The 21877-nt window shown below is 50.6% G+C and overlaps 1 protein-coding gene across 1 annotated transcript in view; it reads left to right on the top strand.

The window, feature by feature from the left end:
* Positions 1-21877, top strand: part of GASK1A (golgi associated kinase 1A) — a 401830-nt gene that overhangs the window by 97695 nt on the left and 282258 nt on the right. The gene's annotated exons all lie outside the window — the stretch shown is intronic.

Below are 21877 nucleotides of genomic sequence, written 5' to 3'. Positions count from 1 at the left end.
TTTTCTCTCTTATCTAGTGTTGGGAGGTTGAAAGGATGGAAGAAAGAAGAACCCATAAAGTAGCAAGAGCTAACTACACACCCCTAGCTCAGTGTGGCATGACCCACAGTGGGCTGGGCCCTCCCACATCAACCTTTAATAAAGAAAAAGTCCCCCCCCCCCAGACGTGTGTGTGTGAGAGAGAGAGAGAGAGAGAGAGAGAGAGAGAGAGAGAGAGAGAGAGAGAGAGAGAGAGAGAAGAGAGAGAGGACAGAGAAGGGGGGGGAACAGCCCAGGACCTAGGCCAGCTGAAGCCTCTCTTCTTCCTTTGAGCCCTGCAGACCCGGCCATGCTCACCTACATCCTCATCCTCACTTCCTTCCTTTCTTTTTCTCACCTGCGGATTTCAGTACAGTTTCAAGCATCCCTCCCCCACTCTGCCACTGATACCCCAGTTGCTCCTGGGACTCAGCTCTTGCTCCTGTGAGTGAGTTCTCCGAGCTTCCTAGCGGGTCTGAATGCATAGCGACTGTCTGCATACAGACCAGACATTAGGGTCAGCCTGGTCTTTGTCTTCTAGAAAGCAAGATCAGGTCAAGGAGGTGAACAAGAGAAGGTAATGCCCTGAGCGCCCAGGATGTGCTGCCGCACCGGGAGCTGGGTGGGAGACCGAGCTATTCGTTCACTCGGCCCGGAAAGGCTGACACTTAGACCATCCGGTCTCAAGGAAGGAAAGTGTGGATCCACCTGTTCCCACTAGTCTCGGATCAACCAGGCAGAAACAACCCTGTGTGGAGGGCGGCGCCCACCTCCCTGCTGGCCGCTCAGGAAAACAGAGTTCACTGCAGTAAGTGCCTTCATCCAATCCGAGGTGGGAACTCCAGGGGTGGGCGGGGCCTCAGCCTACTGAGGGAAACTAAAAAGGTGGGTGCAAGAGTCGTCCCCGTAGCGCTATCCGGGGACCCACAGCAGCTGTGGGACGTTCTGGATCTGCTGTCTTCACTGTATCAGTTTGTCAGATGTGTGGTGTGGACGGGACATAAGGTGACGCTGTGTATTTTTGTGTGCTGACCCTTGCAGGCTCTGAGACAGATGGATATACACAAGACCCTGGCAGGTCCATGAACATATGATCTGGCTGGAGGTAGGGCCCTGTTTTTTCAGTAAAGGGAGCCCCTGAGACATTGACCACCAGCTCAGAAATGACAGTTTAATGAAGTTGATTCTGCTCGGAGCTGGTGCCTGTGTGTGGAGGCCAGAGGTCAACTTCATTTTATTTTATTTTATTTTATTTTATTTTATTTTATTTTATTTTATTTTATTTTATTTTTGAGACAGAGTCTCTCACTAAATCTGGTGGTCTCTGCTTCTGCTAGACTAGTTGGCCAAGTTCTGGGATTGATTGATTTATTTTTAATTTATATATTCACTTTATATCCTGTTGTAGCCCCCTCCCTCTTCTCCTCCTGGTCCCTCCCTCCCACCCTCTTCCCCCTCCCCCCTCCCCTTGTCCTCAGAAGAGTCCTCCCCCCTACAACCCACCCCAGCACATCAACTCGCATCAGGACCGAGCTCCTCCCCATCCACTGAGGCCAGGCAAGGCAGCCCTGTTAGGACGAAATGATCAAAAGCAGACATCAGAGTCCATGTCATAGGCAGCACCTGCTCAGCTTACTAGGGGGCCCCATGAAGATGTAACTGCCCATGTGTGACGTATGTGTAGGGGGCCCAGGTCCAGTCCACGCATGCTCTTTAGTTGGTGCTTCTGTCTCTGTGAGCCGCCATGGGTCTAGGTTAGTTGACTCTGTTGGTCTTCTTGCAGTGTCCTTATCCCTTCCAGGTCCTTCTATGCTCCCCCCCCCACTCTTCCACAGGACACCCCAAGCTCTGCCTAATGCTTGATTGTGAGTCTCAGCATCTAATTCAATCATCTGCTGGGTGGAGCCTCTCAGGGAATAGTTAAGTTATGATCCTGTCTGTAAACACAGTAGGGAGTCGTTAATGGTGTCGGGGGTTGGCTCTCTCCCTTGGGGGGGGGGGTCTCAGGTTGGGACAGGCATTGGCTGGGCGTTCCCTCAGGCTCTATCTTTATCGCTGCACATCCGGTAGCCAGGGTACATTTGGGGCTGCAGGTTTTATAGGTGGATTGGTGTTTCCCTCCCACCACTATAGGTCCATAGGTATGTGGGTTTGTTTCTGGGTCTTTGATTTAATTCCATTGATCAACCAGTCTGTGCCAGTACCATGCAGTTTTTATTACTACTGCTCTGTAGTAGAGCCTGAAGATGGGGATGGCGACACCGCCACAGGTTCTTTTAGGTATTCTGGATCTGTTGCTTTTCCATGAAGTTGAGAATTGTTCTTTCTAGGTCTAGGGTTTCTCTGTGTAGTCTTGGCTTGGCTGTCCTGGACTCACTTTGTGGACCAGGATGGTCTTGAACTCACAGAGATCGCCTGCCTCTCCTTCCCTTAGTGCTAGGATTACAGATGTGAGCCACCAAGTTTGGCTTTCTTGTATTTCTTCAAGTGATTTGCTCATTTCCTCTTTAAGGACCTCTATCTGTTAGACTGTATTTTCCTGTATGTCATTAAAGGGTTTATTTGTTTCATCTATAAAGGTCTTTATCGTCTTCAAAAGCATAGATTTAGGGTCATTTTCTTGTGTTTCCGTTGTACTAAGGTATTCAGGCCTGCTTGCAGTGGGGTAACTGGGTTCTGGAGGTGCCATATTGCCCTGGGTTTTGTTGACTGTGTTCTTACAAGGGCCTTTAGCCGTCTAGTTGTCTCTGGCATTGGCTGGTTTTTCCTGGTGCCCGATGTGTTTCTCAGAGGTGTGGGTACAGCCCTGGGCAGTAGCCTGGGTGTTCCTGGAGCAGCCCGCCTTGGGATTGTGGATATGGTTGTGGACCAGCTGCTGGATCTTAAGGACTAGCCTTCCATTCTCCTCAGGTGGCTGTGTCCCAGTTAGACGCACAGGCAGGGGATTGGATGGGGGTGTCTAGCCTGTATGAGGACCAGTGGGTCTCCTCGGGAACCCAGGAGCTCTCCTCTTGTTGGTGGAATTGCCAGAGTCAGCAGCCCCACCACTCACTTGCTCCCTCGTCTCTGAGATCAAGCTGCCCAGACACTGTGCGCGCTGGGTGCTGCCATTTTGGAACAAGATTCTGTATGCTCCTGAGGTCTGGCTGGTCTCCTCAGGGGAGTTGGGTAGTGCTGTGGACCGGAAGATGGGACTGTTTCCCTGCATTTCCAGAGTCAGGTGGCCGGAGGCTGGAACTACACTTCTGAGCCTGGGAGTTTTCCGTGGGAAGGTGGGGATAGCTGGGTGGGCAGAGGCTGGAACCGCTAGTTCTTGCCACCCATGGGCTCTCCCTCGCCTGTGAAACATAGGTGGCGGCATTCTGGAGTCTACAGCATGGCCCTCTGCTTGCTCTGCAGCCACTGTGGTTCTGCTACTCAGAAACCATCTTGGATCCCAAGTTCTGGGATTTATAAGCAAGCCACTATGCCTGATGATTATATATGTATGTATGTATGTTTGTATGTATGTATGTATGTATGTATGTATGTATGTATGTATGTATGTATATGTGTATTTATGTATGCATATATGTATGCATGTATGTATGCATGTGTGTATCATCTATCTATCAATTATCTATCTATCACCTATCTATGAATCATCTGTTTATTATCTGTTTATCTATCAAGCATCTATCTGTCTATCTATCATCTTTATTTTTTTTTTAACATGGCTTCTTAGAGTGTAACTCAAGTCCCCATCCTTGCACGGGCATCTCAGTACCTCCGGGCTGTTTCTGACAGAACTAGATGGCCTCAAAGCTCCTGTTACTTCCTAAGAAGGGATGTGTGTTTCCTCTCAAGAGTTCTTCAAGCTTCAGCTAAGCAGCAGCCCTGAGAAATTAACCAGGAGCCAAACACTCAAGGCCTGCAGATCCCCCAGGACTCTAGAGGTCCAGTCCAGTGCTAGCACAGAGAGGTGGGAGTGAGTGGCCAGTTAGACAGCATGGTGCTCTGCTCTGTGCAGAGCCAGGGGGCTGCCCACCGCCCTTAAACAACGAGGAAGGAAGAGCGCCACTGTGAGTTTTCAGTGTCTGGAATCTATCTCGGAAGCCCTCCCCCCTACCCCGACACACACACACACACACACACACACACACACACACACACACACACACACACTTGTTATCAGCCCAGCGCTGTCTCTCTGCATTAAAGTGACAAGCCGCAGCACAAAGCTGATGACAGGAGGCTGGAGCTGTAATTTGCACTGACAGCCACTGGTGTTATCTGCTTAGTGTCTGGTAAGCCAAATAGGAGATTTGTCTGATTTTGAGCCTGGGAAGAAAAATGACAACTGGCTCTGCTCCTGCCACTCAGTGCCCGGCCCGAGGCAGGTCGTTGGCTGAGCTCTGGCCGGCAGTGCCCACTGCATGGCGCTCTCCAGGTCACTTTCCTGCAGCCTGGACTTTCCTTTAACCCGCAGACAGCCACTTTGCTGGCTCCTGTCGTCTTCTCAATGACATCTTTGTTCACAGCTTCCTGAGGGGCCTAGAGGGCTCTTTGGGGGGATCAAGGGCCCCCCAGGAAGTCAGACAGTAGCTGACATATGCTGCCTTCTCTTTCTCCAACCTTCCTCTTAGGTATCCCCAGCTACAAGGCCTGCAGGGCCCAGTCAGGACAAAATGACATGGAGTCTTTGCTCAAAAAACCAAGAGGTTCATTGTAAGGTATAGCATGTAAAGCTTTGCTGTTCTGTGCTCTCTGCCGACTTTATGTAGTTTATCATGTGTTAAATGTATGTGTGTGTGCATGCCTGTATAGGTATGTGTGAGTGTGTATGATGTGTGTAGGTTTGTGCATGTGTGTGCATGTGAGTGAGTAGGTATGTGTATGTATGTGCATGTGAGTGAGTATGTAGGTTTGTGCATGTGTGTGCATGTGAGTGAGTATGTAGGTTTGTGCATGTGTGTGCATGTGAGTGAATATGTAGGTATGTGCATGTGTGTGCATGTGAGTGAGTATGTAGGTATGTGCACGTGTGTGCATGTGAGTGAGTATGTAGGTTTGTGCATGTGTGTGCATGTGAGTGAGTATGTAGGTATGTGCACGTGTGTGCATGTGAATGAGTATGTAGGTTTGTGTATGTGTGTGCATGTGAGTGAGTATGTAGGTTTGTGCATGTGTGTGCATGTGAGTGAATATGTAGGTATGTGTAATTGTGTGCATGTGAGTGAGTATGTAGGTTTGTGTATGTGTGTGCATGTGAGTGAGTATGTAGGTTTGTGCATGTGTGTGCATGTGAGTGAATATGTAGGTATGTGTAATTGTGTGCATGTGAGTGAGTATGTAGGTTTGTGCATGTGTGTGCATGTGAGTGAGTATGTAGGTTTGTGCATGTGTGTGCATGTGAGTGAGTATGTAGGTTTGTGCATGTGTGTGCATGTGAGTGAGTAGGTATGTGCATGTGTGTGCATGTGAGGAATATGTAGGTATGTGTAAGTGTGTGCATGTGAGTGAGTATGTAGGTTTGTGCATGTGTGTGCATGTGAGTGAGTATGTAGGTATGTGCACGTGTGTGCATGTGAGTGAGTATGTAGGTTTGTGCATGTGTGTGCATGTGAGTGAGTAGGTATGTGCATGTGTGTGCATGTAAGGAATATGTAGGTATGTGTAAGTGTGTGCATGTGAGTGAGTATGTAGGTTTGTGCATGTGTGTGCATGTGAGTGAGTATGTAGGTATGTGCACGTGTGTGCATGTGAGTGAGTATGTAGGTATGTGCATGTGTGTGCATGTGAGTGAGTATGTAGGTATGTGCACGTGTGTGCATGTGAGTGAGTATGTAGGTTTGTGTACGTGTGTGCATGTGAGTGGGGTGGCGACCCGTGTAGGTGCAGGGAATTGACCTTTGGTCGTATGGAAGAGCAGTATGTGCTCTTAACCTCTGAGCCATTTCACCGTCCCCACTTGCCATGATTTTAATTTGCTACATAGTGCTGAATTAATAAATACACTTTAAATTTTGCCGTCGGTCTTTATGATTCTCAGTAATACTTCCCAGTGCACCTATAGCAGTGCTTAAGTCAGGTGTGTGTCCCAGAGTGACACGTCTAAGTTTCAGCACTCACCTATGAGTGTGAAGCTCACTCCTGAAAGAATAGTGAAAGTACTTCACAGAGCTATTCAATATTTATTTTAAGTGTGTGTGTGTGTGTGTGTGTGTGTGTGTGTGTGTGTGTGTGTGTCAGTGTGGAAGCCAGAAGATGGCATCAGATCCCCTGGAGCTGGAGGTACAGGCAGTTGTGAGCTGTTGGACATGGGTGCTGGGCACTTGCTCTGGGCCTCTGCAACAGTAGAAAATGCTCATTACTGTTAGCAGAGTGCCTTCCCCAACACACAGCACTGACCTGTGCCCCATCGTCACCTGACTTCCTGACCTGTGCCTCACTGTCACCTGACCTCCTGACCTGTGCTTCACTGTCACCTGACCTTCTGACCTGTGCCTCATTGTCACCTGACCTCCTGACCTGTGCCCCATCGTCACCTGACCTCCTGACCTGTGCCCCATCGTCACCTGACCTCCTGACCTGTGCTCCATCCTCACCTGACCTCCTGACCTGTGCTCCATCCTCACCTGACCTCCTGACCTGTGCTCCATCCTCACCTGACCTCCTGACCTGTGCTCCATTCTCACCTGACCTCCTGACCTGTGCTCCATCCTCACCTGACCTCCTGACCTGTGCTCCATCCTCACCTGACCTCCTGACCTGTGCCCCATCCTCACCTGACCTCCTGACCTGTGCTCCATTCTCACCTGACCTCCTGACCTGTGCTCCATCCTCACCTGACCGCCTGACCTGTGCTCCATTCTCACCTGACCTCCTGACCTGTGCCCATTGTCACCTGACCTCCTGACCTGTGCTCCATGCTCACCTGACCTCCTGACCTGTGCTCCATTCTCACCTGACCTCCTGACCTGTGGCCATTGTCACCTGACCTCCTGACCTGTGCTCCATGCTCACCTGACCTCCTGACCTGTGCTCCATTGTCACCTGACCTCCTGACCTGTGCTCCATCCTCACCTGACCTCCTGACCTGTGCCTCACTGTCACCTGACCTCCTGACCTGTGCTCCATCCTCACCTGATCTCCTGACCTGTGCTCCATCCTCACCTGACCTCCTGACCTGTGCTCCATCCTCACCTGACCTCCTGACCTGTGCCCCAGCCTCACCTGACCTCCTGACCTGTGCTCCATCCTCACCTGACCTCCTGACCTGTGCCCCAGCCTCACCTGACCTCCTGACCTGTGCTCCATCCTCACCTGACCTCCTGACCTGTGCCCCATCCTCACCTGACCTCCTGACCTGTGCCCATTGTCACCTGACCTCCTGACCTGTGCTCCATCCTCACCTGACCTCCTGACCTGTGCCCATTGTCACCTGACCTCCTGACCTGTGCCCCATCCTCACCTGACCTCCTGACCTGTGCCCCATCCTCACCTGACCTCCTGACCTGTGCTCCATCCTCACCTGACCTCCTGACCTGTGCCCCATCCTCACCTGACCTCCTGACCTGTGCCCCATCCTCACCTAACCTCCTGACCTGTGCCCCATCCTCACCTGAACTCCTGACCTGTGCCCAATCCTCACCTGACCTCCTGACCTGTGCCCCATCCTCACCTGACCTCCTGACCTGTGCCCATTGTCACCTGACCTCCTACCTGTGCCCCATTCTCACCTGACCTCCTGACCTGTGCCCACTGTCACCTGACCTCCTGACCTGTGCCCCAGCCTCCCCTGACCTCCTGACCTGTGCCCCATCCTCACCTGACCTCCTGACCTGTGCCCCATCGTCACCTGACCTCCTGACCTGTGCCCCATCGTCACCTGACCTCCTGACCTGTGCTCCATCCTCACCTGACCTCCTGACCTGTGCTCCATCCTCACCTGACCTCCTGACCTGTGCTCCATCCTCACCTGAACTCCTGACCTGTGCTCCATCCTCACCTGACCTCCTGACCTGTGCCCCAGCCTCCCCTGACCTCCTGACCTGTGCCCCATCCTCACCTGACCTCCTGACCTGTGCCCCATCCTCACCTGACCTCCTGACCTGTGCCCCATCGTCACCTGACCTCCTGACCTGTGCTCCATTGTCACCTGACCTCCTGACCTGTGCTCATCCTCACCTGACCTCCTGACCTGTGCTCCATCCTCACCTGACCTCCTGACCTGTGCTCCATCCTCACCTGACCTCCTGACCTGTGCCCCATCCTCACCTGACCTCCTGACCTGTGCTCCATCCTCACCTGACCTCCTGACCTGTGCCCCATCCTCACCTGACCTCCTGACCTGTGCTCCATTGTCACCTGACCTCCTGACCTGTGCTCATCCTCACCTGACCTCCTGACCTGTGCTCCATCCTCACCTGACCTCCTGACCTGTGCTCCATCCTCACCTGACCTCCTGACCTGTGCTCCATCCTCACCTGACCTCCTGACCTGTGCCCCATCCTCACCTGACCTCCTGACCTGTGCCCCATCCTCACCTGAACTCCTGACCTGTGCCCCAGCCTCACCTGACCTCCTGACCTGTGCTCCATCCTCACCTGACCTCCTGACCTGTGCCCCATCCTCACCTGACCTCCTGACCTGTGCCTCACCAGGAAGTCACATGAGAGAAATATGGGGAGCTCCACAGCCACACTCAGAACATGGTCATCTTTTCTAGCTTCTCCAGACAAATCATGGTGGACTAGGAGCACGGCCCCTCTGGGTCCCTGGCAGCTGTCAGTTGTATGGGTGGCATATTCTCTGGCACTGCTTTGGCTGGCACTGCCTTCCCCTGGGGTTTGTTCTCACAGGCCACAGGGAACAGTGACAACGTGTGCTGTTCACACATCTCTGCTCTTTCTCATATGCCGTGGACTTCACCGATAAATCACAAGAGGGAAGATTAAATTGTTAAGGAGTCCACAATAGTGGCGGCAGAGCATTACAGGAGTGCGCTGCTCACAAGTCTCGCACAGGCCAGTGGAGCCTGTCTACCTGCAGCCGGTACAGTGGCCAGCAAGTGGGTAAAGTGCTCTGTGTTAGCCACTGAATCCAGACAGGCCAGCACGACAAGTATATGTTCACACATATTCAACATGACACTAGCAGGCTGGAGCAGGCAAACATCCCACTCAGCAGCGCAGCAGGCGTTACTGGCCCCACCCAAGGGCAGCCTGGCCAGAGTCCAAGCTCTGACCTGTAACTACCCTCAGCTGCTCAGCATAGGTCAAGGGGGACTCTGGGGAAGCTGCACACATCCTTTCGCCTTGAGCCGTAGTCAGGCTGTGACATCAGGTTTGGGGTATCTGTCCCTTCCAGTGGGATAAACTTGACTTCTTTTACCGTATGACCTTCGCTTGGAGAGTCAGCTCCTCAGGCAAAAGAGCTGGTTGCATAAGCCTGGAAATCTGCATGTCGTCCCTGGGGCCATGTCCGTCACCCCAGCACTGCCGCGGTGAGATGGGTGAGCTAGCCTGGAGTGCTCAGTGCAGCAACAGGAACAAGAGAGACCCTGCCTCAGGGAAGGGGACACGCCCCCCCCTCGTCCTGCCACAAGCGCACACACTTCAGCTCAGGTCAAGGGGATTAGAGACTGTTTAAGGGACAAGAGTGAAAGGTAGATCTCCTACTAAGAGGTCTTGAGGTTGACTCGGTCCAAATAAGAGCCCCAGGGACCTTCCTCCCAGCTGCTGCTGCTGTTACACTGGAGAGATGGCACATGGGCGTGGGGTCCTACGAACCTAAGTGTGGCTTGGTTTTTCTTGTCCTTTAGTAAACAGAATACATACATACATGTGCACGCGCGCACACAAACACACACACGTAGACACACCACATGCATGTGCATGTTGCCATACAGACATGCACATACATACATATCCCCCCACATACACACATGCACATATGTATGCAAGCATGTATGTACGTGTGCACACACACACACACACACACACACACACACACACATACACACGCCCCACAGCTCAAGTTCCAAGTCACACCTTAAGAAATGAATGTCCCTTAGCCAGACCCGCATCTTTCCTTTTCTCCGTATGACTCAGAGCATTCCTTGCCCTCTGGCCTGGAGCAGCATCATTTACCAGGTTCATCCGGTCAAAGGTGAAGACCTTTTATTCCTGGGCACCACCCAGCCTCTGCTGCATCAGCAGTGAGGAAGGCAGCTGGACAGAAGGAAGTGACAAGCCACGTTGGCTTGTGTACGCATAGAAGGAAGTGTGGGCAGGGACGGGAGAAGAGTATGGAAGGCCAGGGCTCAGTGAGGATGGGAGAAATGCAAATACCACGTGTCCCAAGGTTCCCAGGAGCCTGTCGATGGCCACGCTGCCCAGTGCTCTTCCCAGTCCCGTGAGGTTAGTTCCCAGCCACTATCTCCTCCCAGGGCTCCTCTTTATGCACGACAAAGCTGGACGTTCTGCTTGCTCCGGGTTAACCACCCACGGAGGGGTGTGCCAAGTGAGGGCAGCGTCTATCCACCCAGCATGAGGGTCGTGAGCCACTGCAGCTGCCATGACGATTGACTTAGTCAGTGGCAGGTGAAGGCAAGAGTTCAGGGTTGGCAGTTAGTTTTTCTCACCAGCATTTCTGTTTACAGAGAAGTTTGAACCCATCACTTAGGGTTGAGTGAAAAGTAGTACCTAGCCCAGGATAGACTACTCCAGTTGGTCCCCTGGGCTGGAAGGAAGGGAAGGGGGAAGGAAGCTGGCCCGCCGACGTCCTGATTGCTGCAGTGACTCACGTCCTTCAGGATCACAGGTGTCCTCTGTCTCTTGTCCTCTGGCCTGCAGTGCCTGTGAGGGGGTGCTTGTTGGCCCAATAACCCTCAGGGCTGGCTCCTGTGTCTCTCCAGCCTCCCCTTTGGGCGATGTTGCTGTTTTTCTCTGGACACGTTGTTTGGGAAGCATCAGGCACACACTAGATGCACCGTGAAGCTATCCCATGGTGCTGACAGAAGAAGGCAAGGAGGGAGCCCTGTGGTAGGTTGGCTTTACGTTTCACGCAACACACATCCACTCTTGACAACCCGGAGCCAACAGCAGCCATTCTCAGAGCCAGAAACATGCAAGGGTTTGTTGTCACAACAAGAGCCCTCCCCAAACGGCCTTGTCCTTCTCCCCATGACTGGCCCTCCTTGTCCTCCTCAGAAGTCCTTTCTGGTCCCAGGGAACAATAAAAACCATCCTTCCCTCTCGACACTGGGATGTTTTGTTACAAAGTGGGTCTGCATCCCAGGTCAAGTCCAACAGACGAGATCTGCCAAAGAGCAGGGGACAAGCAAACCCTTCGCAGCTGCCACTGGGCCATTTGAGAGAAGAGGACTGGCAGGCCCAAGACTAAGTGAAGCCAAGGGCCAGCGTGGAGCTCAGCTGGTACAGTGCTTGCCTGGTGCTGTGAGGCCCCGGGGTTTGACCCCCAGCACTGTATAAACCGGGTGTGGTGGTGTATGCCTAAAATCTCAGAACCCCCAGAGGAATAGACAGGAGACTGGAAGTTCAAGGTCACCCACAGTTTCATAAGGAACTTTAAGAAAACCTGGGCTACATGAGACCCTGTCTCAAAACAACAACAAAAGGAATATTGAAAACCAGATGACTATATCTCTTGCTCGTCTTTGTGTGTATGTGTGTATCTCTCTCTCTCTCTCTCTCTCTCTCTCTCTCTCTCTCTCTCTCTCTCTCTGTGTGTGTGTGTGTGTGTGTGTGTGTGTTAGGAGTAGCCTTGCTAAAATGTCCAGCCTCATCTTGGACTCTGGATCCTTCTGCCTCGGCCTCCTGGGTGGTGCATGCATGGGATGTACCACTGGGCTGCTTGCCTTTTCACAGGCAGGTAAAAGAGATTCTGTCAGCTACTCCTGGACCATGAGTGGAAGCACAGCTTTAAACAATTGAAGATTTTTCTTTCTTTGATCATATTTTTCTGCTAGTTTAAGTTTTAAGTCTTCAGCAAAACTTCCAATGCAGTGATGGGGTCACGTATTTTGCAGACAAAGTGAACTCTGGTCAGAGATGGCTGACTTCAAGTTTCCTCAGGCTCCTTGTGTGTGTGCTGGGCTGAGGCGTTGCGTGCCAGGCGGTTGGAAGTTGACCTCTGGCTGGCTGACAGTCCCCGCCCAGCTGCTCTCCACCAGCCACGAATGAAACAGGCAGTGTCATTCTGCTGTGTGGCCACCGAAGACCATTCCTCTCAAGTTGTTGTAGGTTGCTATAGAAACGGGAGCATCTTAATGTTAAGAATAATTTCCTCCGAAATGAAAATGGCTTCTCTCTAAAGGAAAACCCACTTGGAAGCTGTTTGAGCTGTTCCCAGTTGCCCCCAGTCCCTGTGCCCTGCGTCGCCTGCTTTCCCCACTTGCCTAGAGGTCTTAATTTTGATGATCTATGAGGTGTCAGGCGGAAGGTCTTGTGCTCTGCCACAAAGAACTATAAAAAGGCAGATGTATGACTGTGTCATCCGCAAATACTCTAGAAAGTTAAGTGTTAAGCTGGTGTTAATAATAAATGCTTTTTCTCCAAAGTAGGTTAGAGCAGTGTCACCCTCAGCCCTGAAAAATTACAAACCAACAAAATGTCTGGGGGTTGGGGACACCTGACTCACATGGTCATTTGAGTACAGCCAGACAGGTTACTAAATGCTATTCCACTTTGTCTTTCTGAAAGCTTGTGGTAGAGAGGAACAGGCAGCCCCATACACACACACACACACACACACACACACACACACACACACTGCTTGGGTTTTGCCTCTATAATGGCAGCTCTTGGAGGCAGGGTGAATGCAGACTTGCTCATGCAAAATGAGTGAGGAAACATGGCCGTCTCCACCACCTTGCTACCAGCTCCTGATCTGAAGGAGAAAAGCTCAGCAGACTCTTGCTTCTCAGCCTGGGCGCTCTTCTTGTGTGCCCCGACTCTATCTTTAAGTCACATGGATCTGGGCTCCCGGAGGGTGCAGACTTTCCCTGAGGATAGCTCACAGGTAGGTACTCTAAAAAGGGACACTCACCCGTGTGCAGAAGACATTAAGACCAAGTAGATATGAAACTGTGTGAGTGTGCGCGCACATGTACATACATGTGGAAGCCAGACGGCAACTCTGGGTGTCATCCCTTAAGGCCCTGTTTTCAGGAGTGCGTCTCTCACCTGTTTGAGCCTGCCAAGTAGGTGAGGAGACTGGCAGGCAAATCCCAGAATCCACTTAACTCCACCTCCCAGTGCTGGGGTTGGAAGCTGGTGTTACCGTACCTGCGCTTTTTGATGTGAGTCTGGGGGATCCGCCGCTTAGTCTTCGTTTGTACAGCAAGCACTGAGCCACCTCCCTAGGCCTGCTTGTTTCCTATGAGAAGATCCTTCCTGGTGCAGAAGGAAAGAGGCAACAGAGCTGGCAAATGAGCTGCGGTCAAAACCTTCAGATGCCCCCATCTCTGGCTGGCTTCACAGGGAGACATTCTTAGGAAATACCAAATAAGACTGGGAAGGGTTCTAGTGTGCTGCTGCGACAAAACACTTTGGCCAAAGCAAATTAGGGCAGGAAAAGATTTATTTGGTTTCCACCACCAGGTCACGGTCCATCACGGAGGGAGTCAGGGCACGAACTCAGGAACTTGAAGCAGAAACCACAAGGAAGGCTGCTCACTGGGTTGGGCCCAGCCTGTGTGGGGAACGGTGCTGCCCACAGTGGGCTGGCTTCATTTCTCCTAATGACTCGAGACCAGTGGTTCTCAACCTCCGTGATGCTGCGACCCTTTTCATACAGTTCATGTTATGGTGACCCCCAAACATAAAATTATTTTTGTTGCTACTTCATAACTGTAATTTTGCTGCTGCGGCTATGAATCATAATGCAAATATCTGTGTTCTCTCATGGTCTTAGGTGACCCCCTAAGGGGTTGAGACCCACAGCTCCGGATTGTATAACGTTGACAGTAAACTCGCCAGGACAGGAGGGGAAACACCTAAGGATTTTGATATCAGCCAAGTCCCTTGAGAATGCAGGCCTGGTCCTCGGTGAGGGGAGGACATGTGCAGGTGACACGTAAGGGACGAGGTCGCTGGGTACTTTGTATCCCTGCTGTGGGGGAGGCCTGCAGCATCCACAGGCAGGGTGGCTCCAGCTAGCTGTGGTCATCTAGTGACAAGGGCAGGTACTGTCAGCCGAAGCGTTGGTGTGTTCAAGGGTGGGAAAAAGAGCCCGAGGCCCTCAATATCTGCCACCCCCTCCACCCACAGGAAGCCCTTAGAGTTTTCAGGCACATTTACCCACTGCTTATCTCTCATTGAACACGTGAGCATCTGCTGTGTACCACACATGCAGGGCTCCATGTTGGCAGCCCTGATGTCATACACTTGAGAGGCCAGCAGTCCACCAAGGTGTGGTGGGGAGTACATACCAAATGCCTGCTACCCAGGTCAAGTTCGTGTGCTCCTCACTTAAGTCTCTCTTGAAAAACCTGTCCGAATAGTTATACAAACCAGGGATTAGGAGGCTACGCTGCCTCACATTAATACGGTGCCGAGATATCCACAGATGAAAAGGCCATCAGGACTGCAAGGTATTATTAGTATAAAAGTGGTGCTTAGCAATGGCAAAATAAATAAGCCAGCCTAGGAGTCACGCTCAGCATTTAGGAGGGCATTCTGGGTCTCCTAGGCTCTTATCTACCAAGTGCCCCCAGCAGCTATAAAACAGTCCTGCCCTGGTTTGTTTTATGACCTGAGTATTTTTCTGGCATCAAGCTTTGGTAAGTGCCGTGCTGGTTCTGAGGGGTTTGGTTGTGTGGGCAGCGTCTCAGCAGCAGCCAGGCATAGGGGTTACTGAAGGTCATGTCCAGTGACTGTGAGCCACAGGCTGACACCCAGGAGGCGGGCAAGAAGCCTGAATTTTTTAAGCATTTTCACTTCTCGGCTAAAGCAGGTAAGAAAAAACAAAAAACAAAACAAAACAAAAACAAACAAACAAACAAAAAGCCCACCAAACAAACAAACAAACAAAGAAAAAAACCAAACACCAGTGTCTTTATATGTCTGTCCATTTCCAGGGCCAAAGGTTTAAAGATCAAAGCAAGGCCCACTTTGGCAGAAATGGGACATGGTTAAATTTGAACTTCAAATAAACAAGTGGTTTTTAAAAATATGTATTTTATTAATTTATTCCTATTACATCTCAATTGTTATCCCATCCCTTGTATCCTCCCATTCTTCCCTCCCTCCCATTTTCCCCTTACTCCCCTCCCCTATGACTGTGACTGAGGGGGACCTCCTCCCCCTGTATATACTCATAGGTTATCAAGTCTCTTCTTGGTAGCCTATCCTTCCTCTGCGTGCCACCAGGCCTCCCAATCCAGGGGATGTGGCCAGATATGGGGCACCAGAGTTCGTGTGAAAGTCAGTCCCCTCTCTCCACTAAACTGTGGAGAATGTCCTGTCCCTTGGCTAGATCTGGGTAGGGGTTCGAAGCTTACTGCATGTACATTCCTTGGCTGGTGCCATAGTTTGAGCAGGACCCCTGGGCCCAGAGCTGCCCATTATAATGTTCTTCTTGTAGGTTTCTAGGACCCTCTGGATCCTTCTATTTCCCCATTCTCCCTTGCTTCACTCACCTAGAGTCCAATAGGATATCCACCCCTCTGTCCCACTTTCCTGGTAAGTGAAGACTTTCATGGGACATGCCTCTTGTGCTAGTGTCCAGATAAGTGAGTATATACCATTTGACTCTTTCTGCTTCTGGATGAACTCACTCATCATGATCATATCTAGTTCAATCCATTTGTCCACAAATTTCAGGAACTCCTTGTTTTTAATAGCTGAGTAGTATTCCATAGTGTAAATGTACCACAGTTTCTTTATCCATTCTTCTACTGAGGGACACTTAGGCTGTTTCCAGGTTCTGGCTATTATGAATAAGGTTGCTATGAACATGGTTGAGCAAATGTTCTTATTGTGTGCTGGAGCATCTTCTGGGTATATTTCAAGGAGTCTGGGTCTTGAGGAAGCCCTATTCCCAGTTTTCTGATATAGTGCCAGATAGATTTCTATAGTGGCTGCACTAGTCTGCATTCCCACCAGCATTGAAGGAGTGTTGCTCTCTCTCCACATCCTCGCCAGCATGTGGTGTCGCTTGAATTTTTTATCTTAGCCATTCTGATGAGTGTAAGATGGAATCTCAGAGTCGTTTTGATTTGCATTTCCCTGATGACTAAGGAGGTTGAGCATTTCTTTAAGTGTTTCTCAGCCATTCGATATTCCTCTGTTGAGAATTCTCTGTTTAGTTCTGAGCCCCATTTCTCAATTGGGTTATTTGGTTTGGTGCTGTTTAAGTGTTTTAAAGTGTAAGCACAGCCTGAATGTCACGTGAGACATACTTATGCTGAACTATTACTTGTTCCTAATCTAGAAGTCAAAAGTAACTAGACATCTTGCATCCTTCGTCGCTCACTCTGCCACCTCGCACCCAGGGGTGAGGAAGGACCTTTCTCCTCTAGCTCACTTGCCACAGTGAGGAGCAGGGGACCATATCACTGTAGAGAGCTCAGGTCTTTCCAATTGAGCCATTAGTCTGTTGCCGACTGAAACAGCCTTTTAAATTCCTCCCCCCACGAGTTGTGGGTGAAGGCTGTTGGCTGTCAGGTTTGGTTAAGTCACACCTAAGTCCCCCAGTGCCAACAGAAAGGCAGCCCACTGTGACAGGACAGCCACAGGCAGAGTAGTAAAGTGCAGGCAGAGAATGGCCAGCCTGGAGTTCCAGGATTCCGGCTAAGAAGGAAAGTCCTTAGATTTGTTTCCTTCTTTGTTGATACCATTGTTTAAATGTGAGATGTGCCCCCCCCCCCAGATGTCTCAGTGAGAAAATGCTTGCTGTACAAGGATTAGGTTGTGAGTTCAGATCCCCTGTACCCACATAATAGCCAGGCGAGGCCTGTAACCCTGTCCTCCTGTGAGGAGATGGGAGACAATGACAGGAGAATCCCCAGAGGCTCATGGACAGCTAGCTTGGCGTCAGACATAGTGAGGCCCAACACCTGGGGTTGGTCTATGAGCTCCTCGCATGAGCTACACATATGCATAGCACACCTCAAAGATTAAAATGAAATTTAAATATGAAATGCCCCCTTGTCGACTCATGAGTTTAAACATATGGTCCCACTTATAGGATGTTTGGGAAGGTTGGAAAAGCTTTAAGAGACGGAAGAAGTGGGTCACTGTAGAGCAGGGCTGCATTTCTCCTGACCTCTGCTTCCTGACTGGATACAATGTGTCAGCGCCGTGATTTTCCTGTGGTGATAGGCTTATCTTTGGAACTGTGTGCGAAGACAAACTTTCCACCCTTAGGTGGCTTCCCCTTCAGCTGTTTGGTAACAAAAGTGGCCGATACACTTGCTCATGGACATAAGCAGTGGTTAATTAAATTTAACTATCAGGAGACAAAAAGCTCACCTAAAATTAAACACCATGTGCAAGTCACAAAGCCAAAGAGAAGTAAAACTCCCCAAATCTCTTGTTTGTTCCAACCCTTTTCCTAACATTAACTTTCCCAGGAGCCTCCACTCACTCTGGGAACAGACTACCCCAAAAAATACCCAGCCTTGGCAGGGGATTAAGCTGAGGGGCCAGGAAGGGTGGGGACTGGGCCTGACTCATGGCCCAGCTCTTGCCATTGGACAAGCAAAGCAGACATGATCATGGAGCCTTATTCTGAAATCTGGAGCCAAAGTCTAGGATATGTGGCTTAAAGACACAGACCTTGTCACCCGTGGGGGTACCTGGTGGAGTCCACAAATTTATTCCACAAATATCTGTGGACCCTGTAGAGTGGGCTGGGCACGCTTAGGCTGCTGGTGACTTGCTTCAGGATGGCAGCGGAGGCTTCCGCCTCTGTGGGGTTCATGCTGGGGTGTGGCAGGCAGAAGATGAACTTCAGAATGAACTAGTAAACCCTAGGTCAGATAGCGATAGTATTGGGAGATAGGGACGAAAGGTGCGGGTGAGAGGTGGGTGCTATGTGAAGGGTAAGCCAAGCTCTTTCTGGGGTATCTGCACAGCCAGCCAGCTTCCTGTTCTGCTTGAGACCCAAATGACTATAGAGATCCAAGTGGGGAGAAAGCTTGGTGTCTGAGGGGCAGCTGGGAGCAGGCCCAGAGTGGCGTGGACACACTGGAGATCGGGGCCATAGTGCAGGAATCCTGGGTCATGACAGGTGTTTGTATTTGACTTGAAATGTGGTGAGGAAGTTTCCAGAAAACAAGTCTTAACTTGGGTGCTCACCTGTGGGCACATGGCCCACAGAGGGCAACCAGACTGACTGTTTCAGGAGCTTTGCCTAGAAGGGGCTGGGTGAGACACCTGGCTACCTTGGGGCTGTCCCAGGACGGAAAACCCAACTTCCTTATGGCTTGACAGGCTTAACCTCATCGATTCATGATCACACTGTTGTCTGCTGAAGACACTAAGATAGTAAAACTCACCTCCAGCCTCAGGGAGCTTGTGTCAAGGAGGAGTGTGTGTGTGCGGCTTGTCTGGGAAAATGAAACGCAGAGCAGTTAATCCCATAAGGGAGCAGGGTGGACTGGAGATGGTAGGCGGAGGGAGGAGCCTCAGCCAGGCAGAGGGAAGATGCACAGGCTTGTTTGTGCAAACTCAGCCGGTTTAATGGCTGACACAGTCAGATGGAAAACAGCCATTCAGGTTCCTGTCGCTCACAGAGAGACCTTTCTGCAGGCTCTACCAGTCCCTGGCCACCGGGGACCATCGGGCACTCCTGCAGAGTGGGTCTGGAGGGCCCAGGACAGCAGAGCTGACCACAGAGAGTGACCCGGCTGTCTTCACAGTGCTAAAAAAAAAAAAAGTGATGGTCCCTCCAAAGCCCAGCACCCCCACATCAAAAGAAACCTCCAATCCCACTGACCCTCAGGACCGTACCCATTTGAAAGTACGCTGGGGTGGCAGTACAGCTCAGTGCAAAGCCCTTTCCTAATGCGTACAAGTCCCTGCTGTAATTCCTAACACTCAAAAAAAAAAAGATTTTTTTTTTTTAAATTGCACCAGACAGGACCAGAAATAAATTCCTAAAAGTCAACACTCAACCACTCCAGGGCTGAGGACCTGTGACTATCAACCTGTCAGGACCTAGAGTCACCATGGAAACAAACCTCTGGGCATCTTTGAGGCAGTTTCTAAAGTGAGCTAAGCGAGGTGAAAAGGTCCACCCAAGATGTAGGAAGCGTGAGCTGGGATCCACAGTGCAAACACTCGGCTACCTGCTCAGTTGTGACTATTTATGAGGCCCTGGCGGATGACAAGAGCGTCCCCTTGTCACCCTCCTCTTACTGACAGTAAGTAAGCAGAAATTTTGAACCTCACTAGTGATCAAAAGAATTCTTTTTTTTTCTTTTTTTTTTTTTCTTTTTTCTTTTTTTTTGTTTTTTTTTTGTTTTTGTTTGTTTTTTGAGACAAGGTTTCCCTGTGTAGCCTTGGCTGTCCTGGACTCACCTAGTAGACCAGGCTAAGCTGGCTTTGAACTCACAGAGATCCACCTGCCTCTGCCTCTCAAGTGCTGGGATTACAGCTGTGCACCACCACGCCTGGCATTAGGAGCATTCTTACTGCTAGTGAGGAGGTCATAGGCAAGAGCCGTCAGCACTCTTAGCAAACACCTTACAAAACAGTTCAACAACGGGTAACACAGAATAAAACAGACCAAAAACCCGACTTAAAAGTTAAAGCCCTTAGCCCAGAAAATCTAGAATCTTATTCTAAGGAAATTGTGATGAATTTAGGCAAATATTTATATTGGCTCCTGTCTTTTGTGGTCATGCCTTGCACAGCACCCTGAATAAAGAGATCGCTGGGCGCTGGAGAGTAGGCTCAGCAGCTAAGAAACCTGGTTGCTCCTCCAGAGGACCCAGGTTCAATCCCAGCACCCACATGGCAGCTAGCAACTGTCTGCGACTCCAGTTCCAGGGGATCTGACACCTTCATATAGATGTACATGCAGGCAAAACACCAATGTGCATGAAATAAGAATAAATCATAAAAAAAAAACCTCTCTAATATGAGCAAAGATGTTCGCCGGAGCATGGCTTTAGTAGTAACACATTATAAATACACTGCGTGCCCCATGATAGACGGCAGAAGTGACCTTGGAATTAGTGCTCAGAATACAATGCTATGCGTTGAATTTTACGTTATGTATATGAGTATTTGGCTTGCATGTATGTCTGTGCACTGCATGCACACCAAGGCCGGGGGAGGGCAGAAGATCCCCTGGAACTGGAGTTCAAGACAGTTCTGAGTTACCACATGGATTCTGGGAATCAAGTCTTGGTCCTCTACAAAAGTAACAAGTGATTTTTAACCTTTAAGCCATCTCTCCAGGCCCAAATTAGAAATTCTTTTATAAACTGTTAGGTGCCGTGGAAATGGCCCTTACAAATAAACCATGTTTCTTACTGAATACATGCAAGAAGTATACACGCATTAAAACAACAAAGAGAAAAAGGGGCTGAGGGTGCAGCTCAGTGGGTGGGGCGCCTGCATGCACACACCGAGCATGGCGGGTGGTGGTGTGTGCCTGCAATCCCAGCCCTGCGAGGTGCAGGCAGGCAGAGCAGAGCTTCAAAGTCATCTTTATATACAGGGGCAAGTTTGGAGCCATCTGGGCTATGTGAGGCCCTGTTTTTAGGAATAAAAATACCACTGAGAAGCCAGATGTGATACTTGCCTGTCATCCCAGCACCTGAAGCCCTAATGTAGGAGGTTCATGATTTCAAAGCTACATAGCCTGGGGTACAGGGAGACACAGTCTCAAAACAAGCAAAATTCAGCGAGTTTTAGATTATAGGAACCTTTTATACTTCCTGTAACTTTCTTAAAATTTTAACATTCAACAGTAAGTATGCACCCCCTTGACAATAAAGGTGCTCTAGAAATTCAAACACACATGGGTATCAGGAATTCAATCCTAAACGTCCCTCAGATAGTGGCCTCCTGGTCCAGCCCCGGTGAGTCACCACCCCTGTCTAAGAGTGTCATTACTCCTCTTTGACAAATGGATCTCCTCCTGGCCCCTCCGCCTCCTAAATCAGTCACCACGTGTGGCAGCTGCCTGTGCTCAGGTGAGCGCTAAAGACTGTTGTTTTTAATGCTCTGATGCTTTGGGGGAGAGGTGAGTCATCGCAATTGTGACATCATCAGTGAGGTTCCCTGGGGGAGGGCCAGGGTTTCACTAGAGGAATCCTCTTCCCGGAACCTTGCCTGCATGGGTTTCCAGATGGTGATGTCAGCCCCTGCTGACCGACTGCTGGGCAGCCCCAGCAGAGAACCTCGTGCCCCAGCTGCTTGCTTGCACATTGCAGGCCAGCAGGACATTACCTGGATCAGCCGGCTTGAGCTCCAAGGTCCACACACGTGGCTTCTCCTAGGACAAGTTAGGCAGCTTGGGCTTCATTTTCTCAGGGTAATGGCAGATGCACAGGGGTGGGGAGGAGTTAGGGGGTGTAGGGTGTAGTTGGGGGGTGTGGGGGGTGGAGTTGTGGTCACTCAAGCACAACCCAGCACTCTCTGTGCACTGTTAGCATCCATGGCTACATGCAAAGCTAAAGGACAGGAACGTGTTCTGCATCCACGGTTTGTGGCGCAGGGTACCGTCTCATGGCAGAGTGTGGGTGCACTCACGGAAGGCTGGGCAGGTGGCACAAGCTACGCTGCTGTTATCAGACTTCACAGACTAAGGGAAATAGGGGAAGGGGCTGGCCAGGAGTTCAGACGATGACCTATGGGCGACAGCTAGGAAGGGCCTTCTGGATGCCATCGACACT

Source organism: Acomys minous (assembly GCF_964271855.1).
Source record: "Acomys minous genome assembly, chromosome: 13".
Lineage (NCBI taxonomy): Eukaryota > Metazoa > Chordata > Mammalia > Rodentia > Muridae > Acomys > Acomys minous.
Note: the sequence above shows the minus strand (reverse complement) of the source record. Positions and strands in the feature narration are given on the sequence as shown.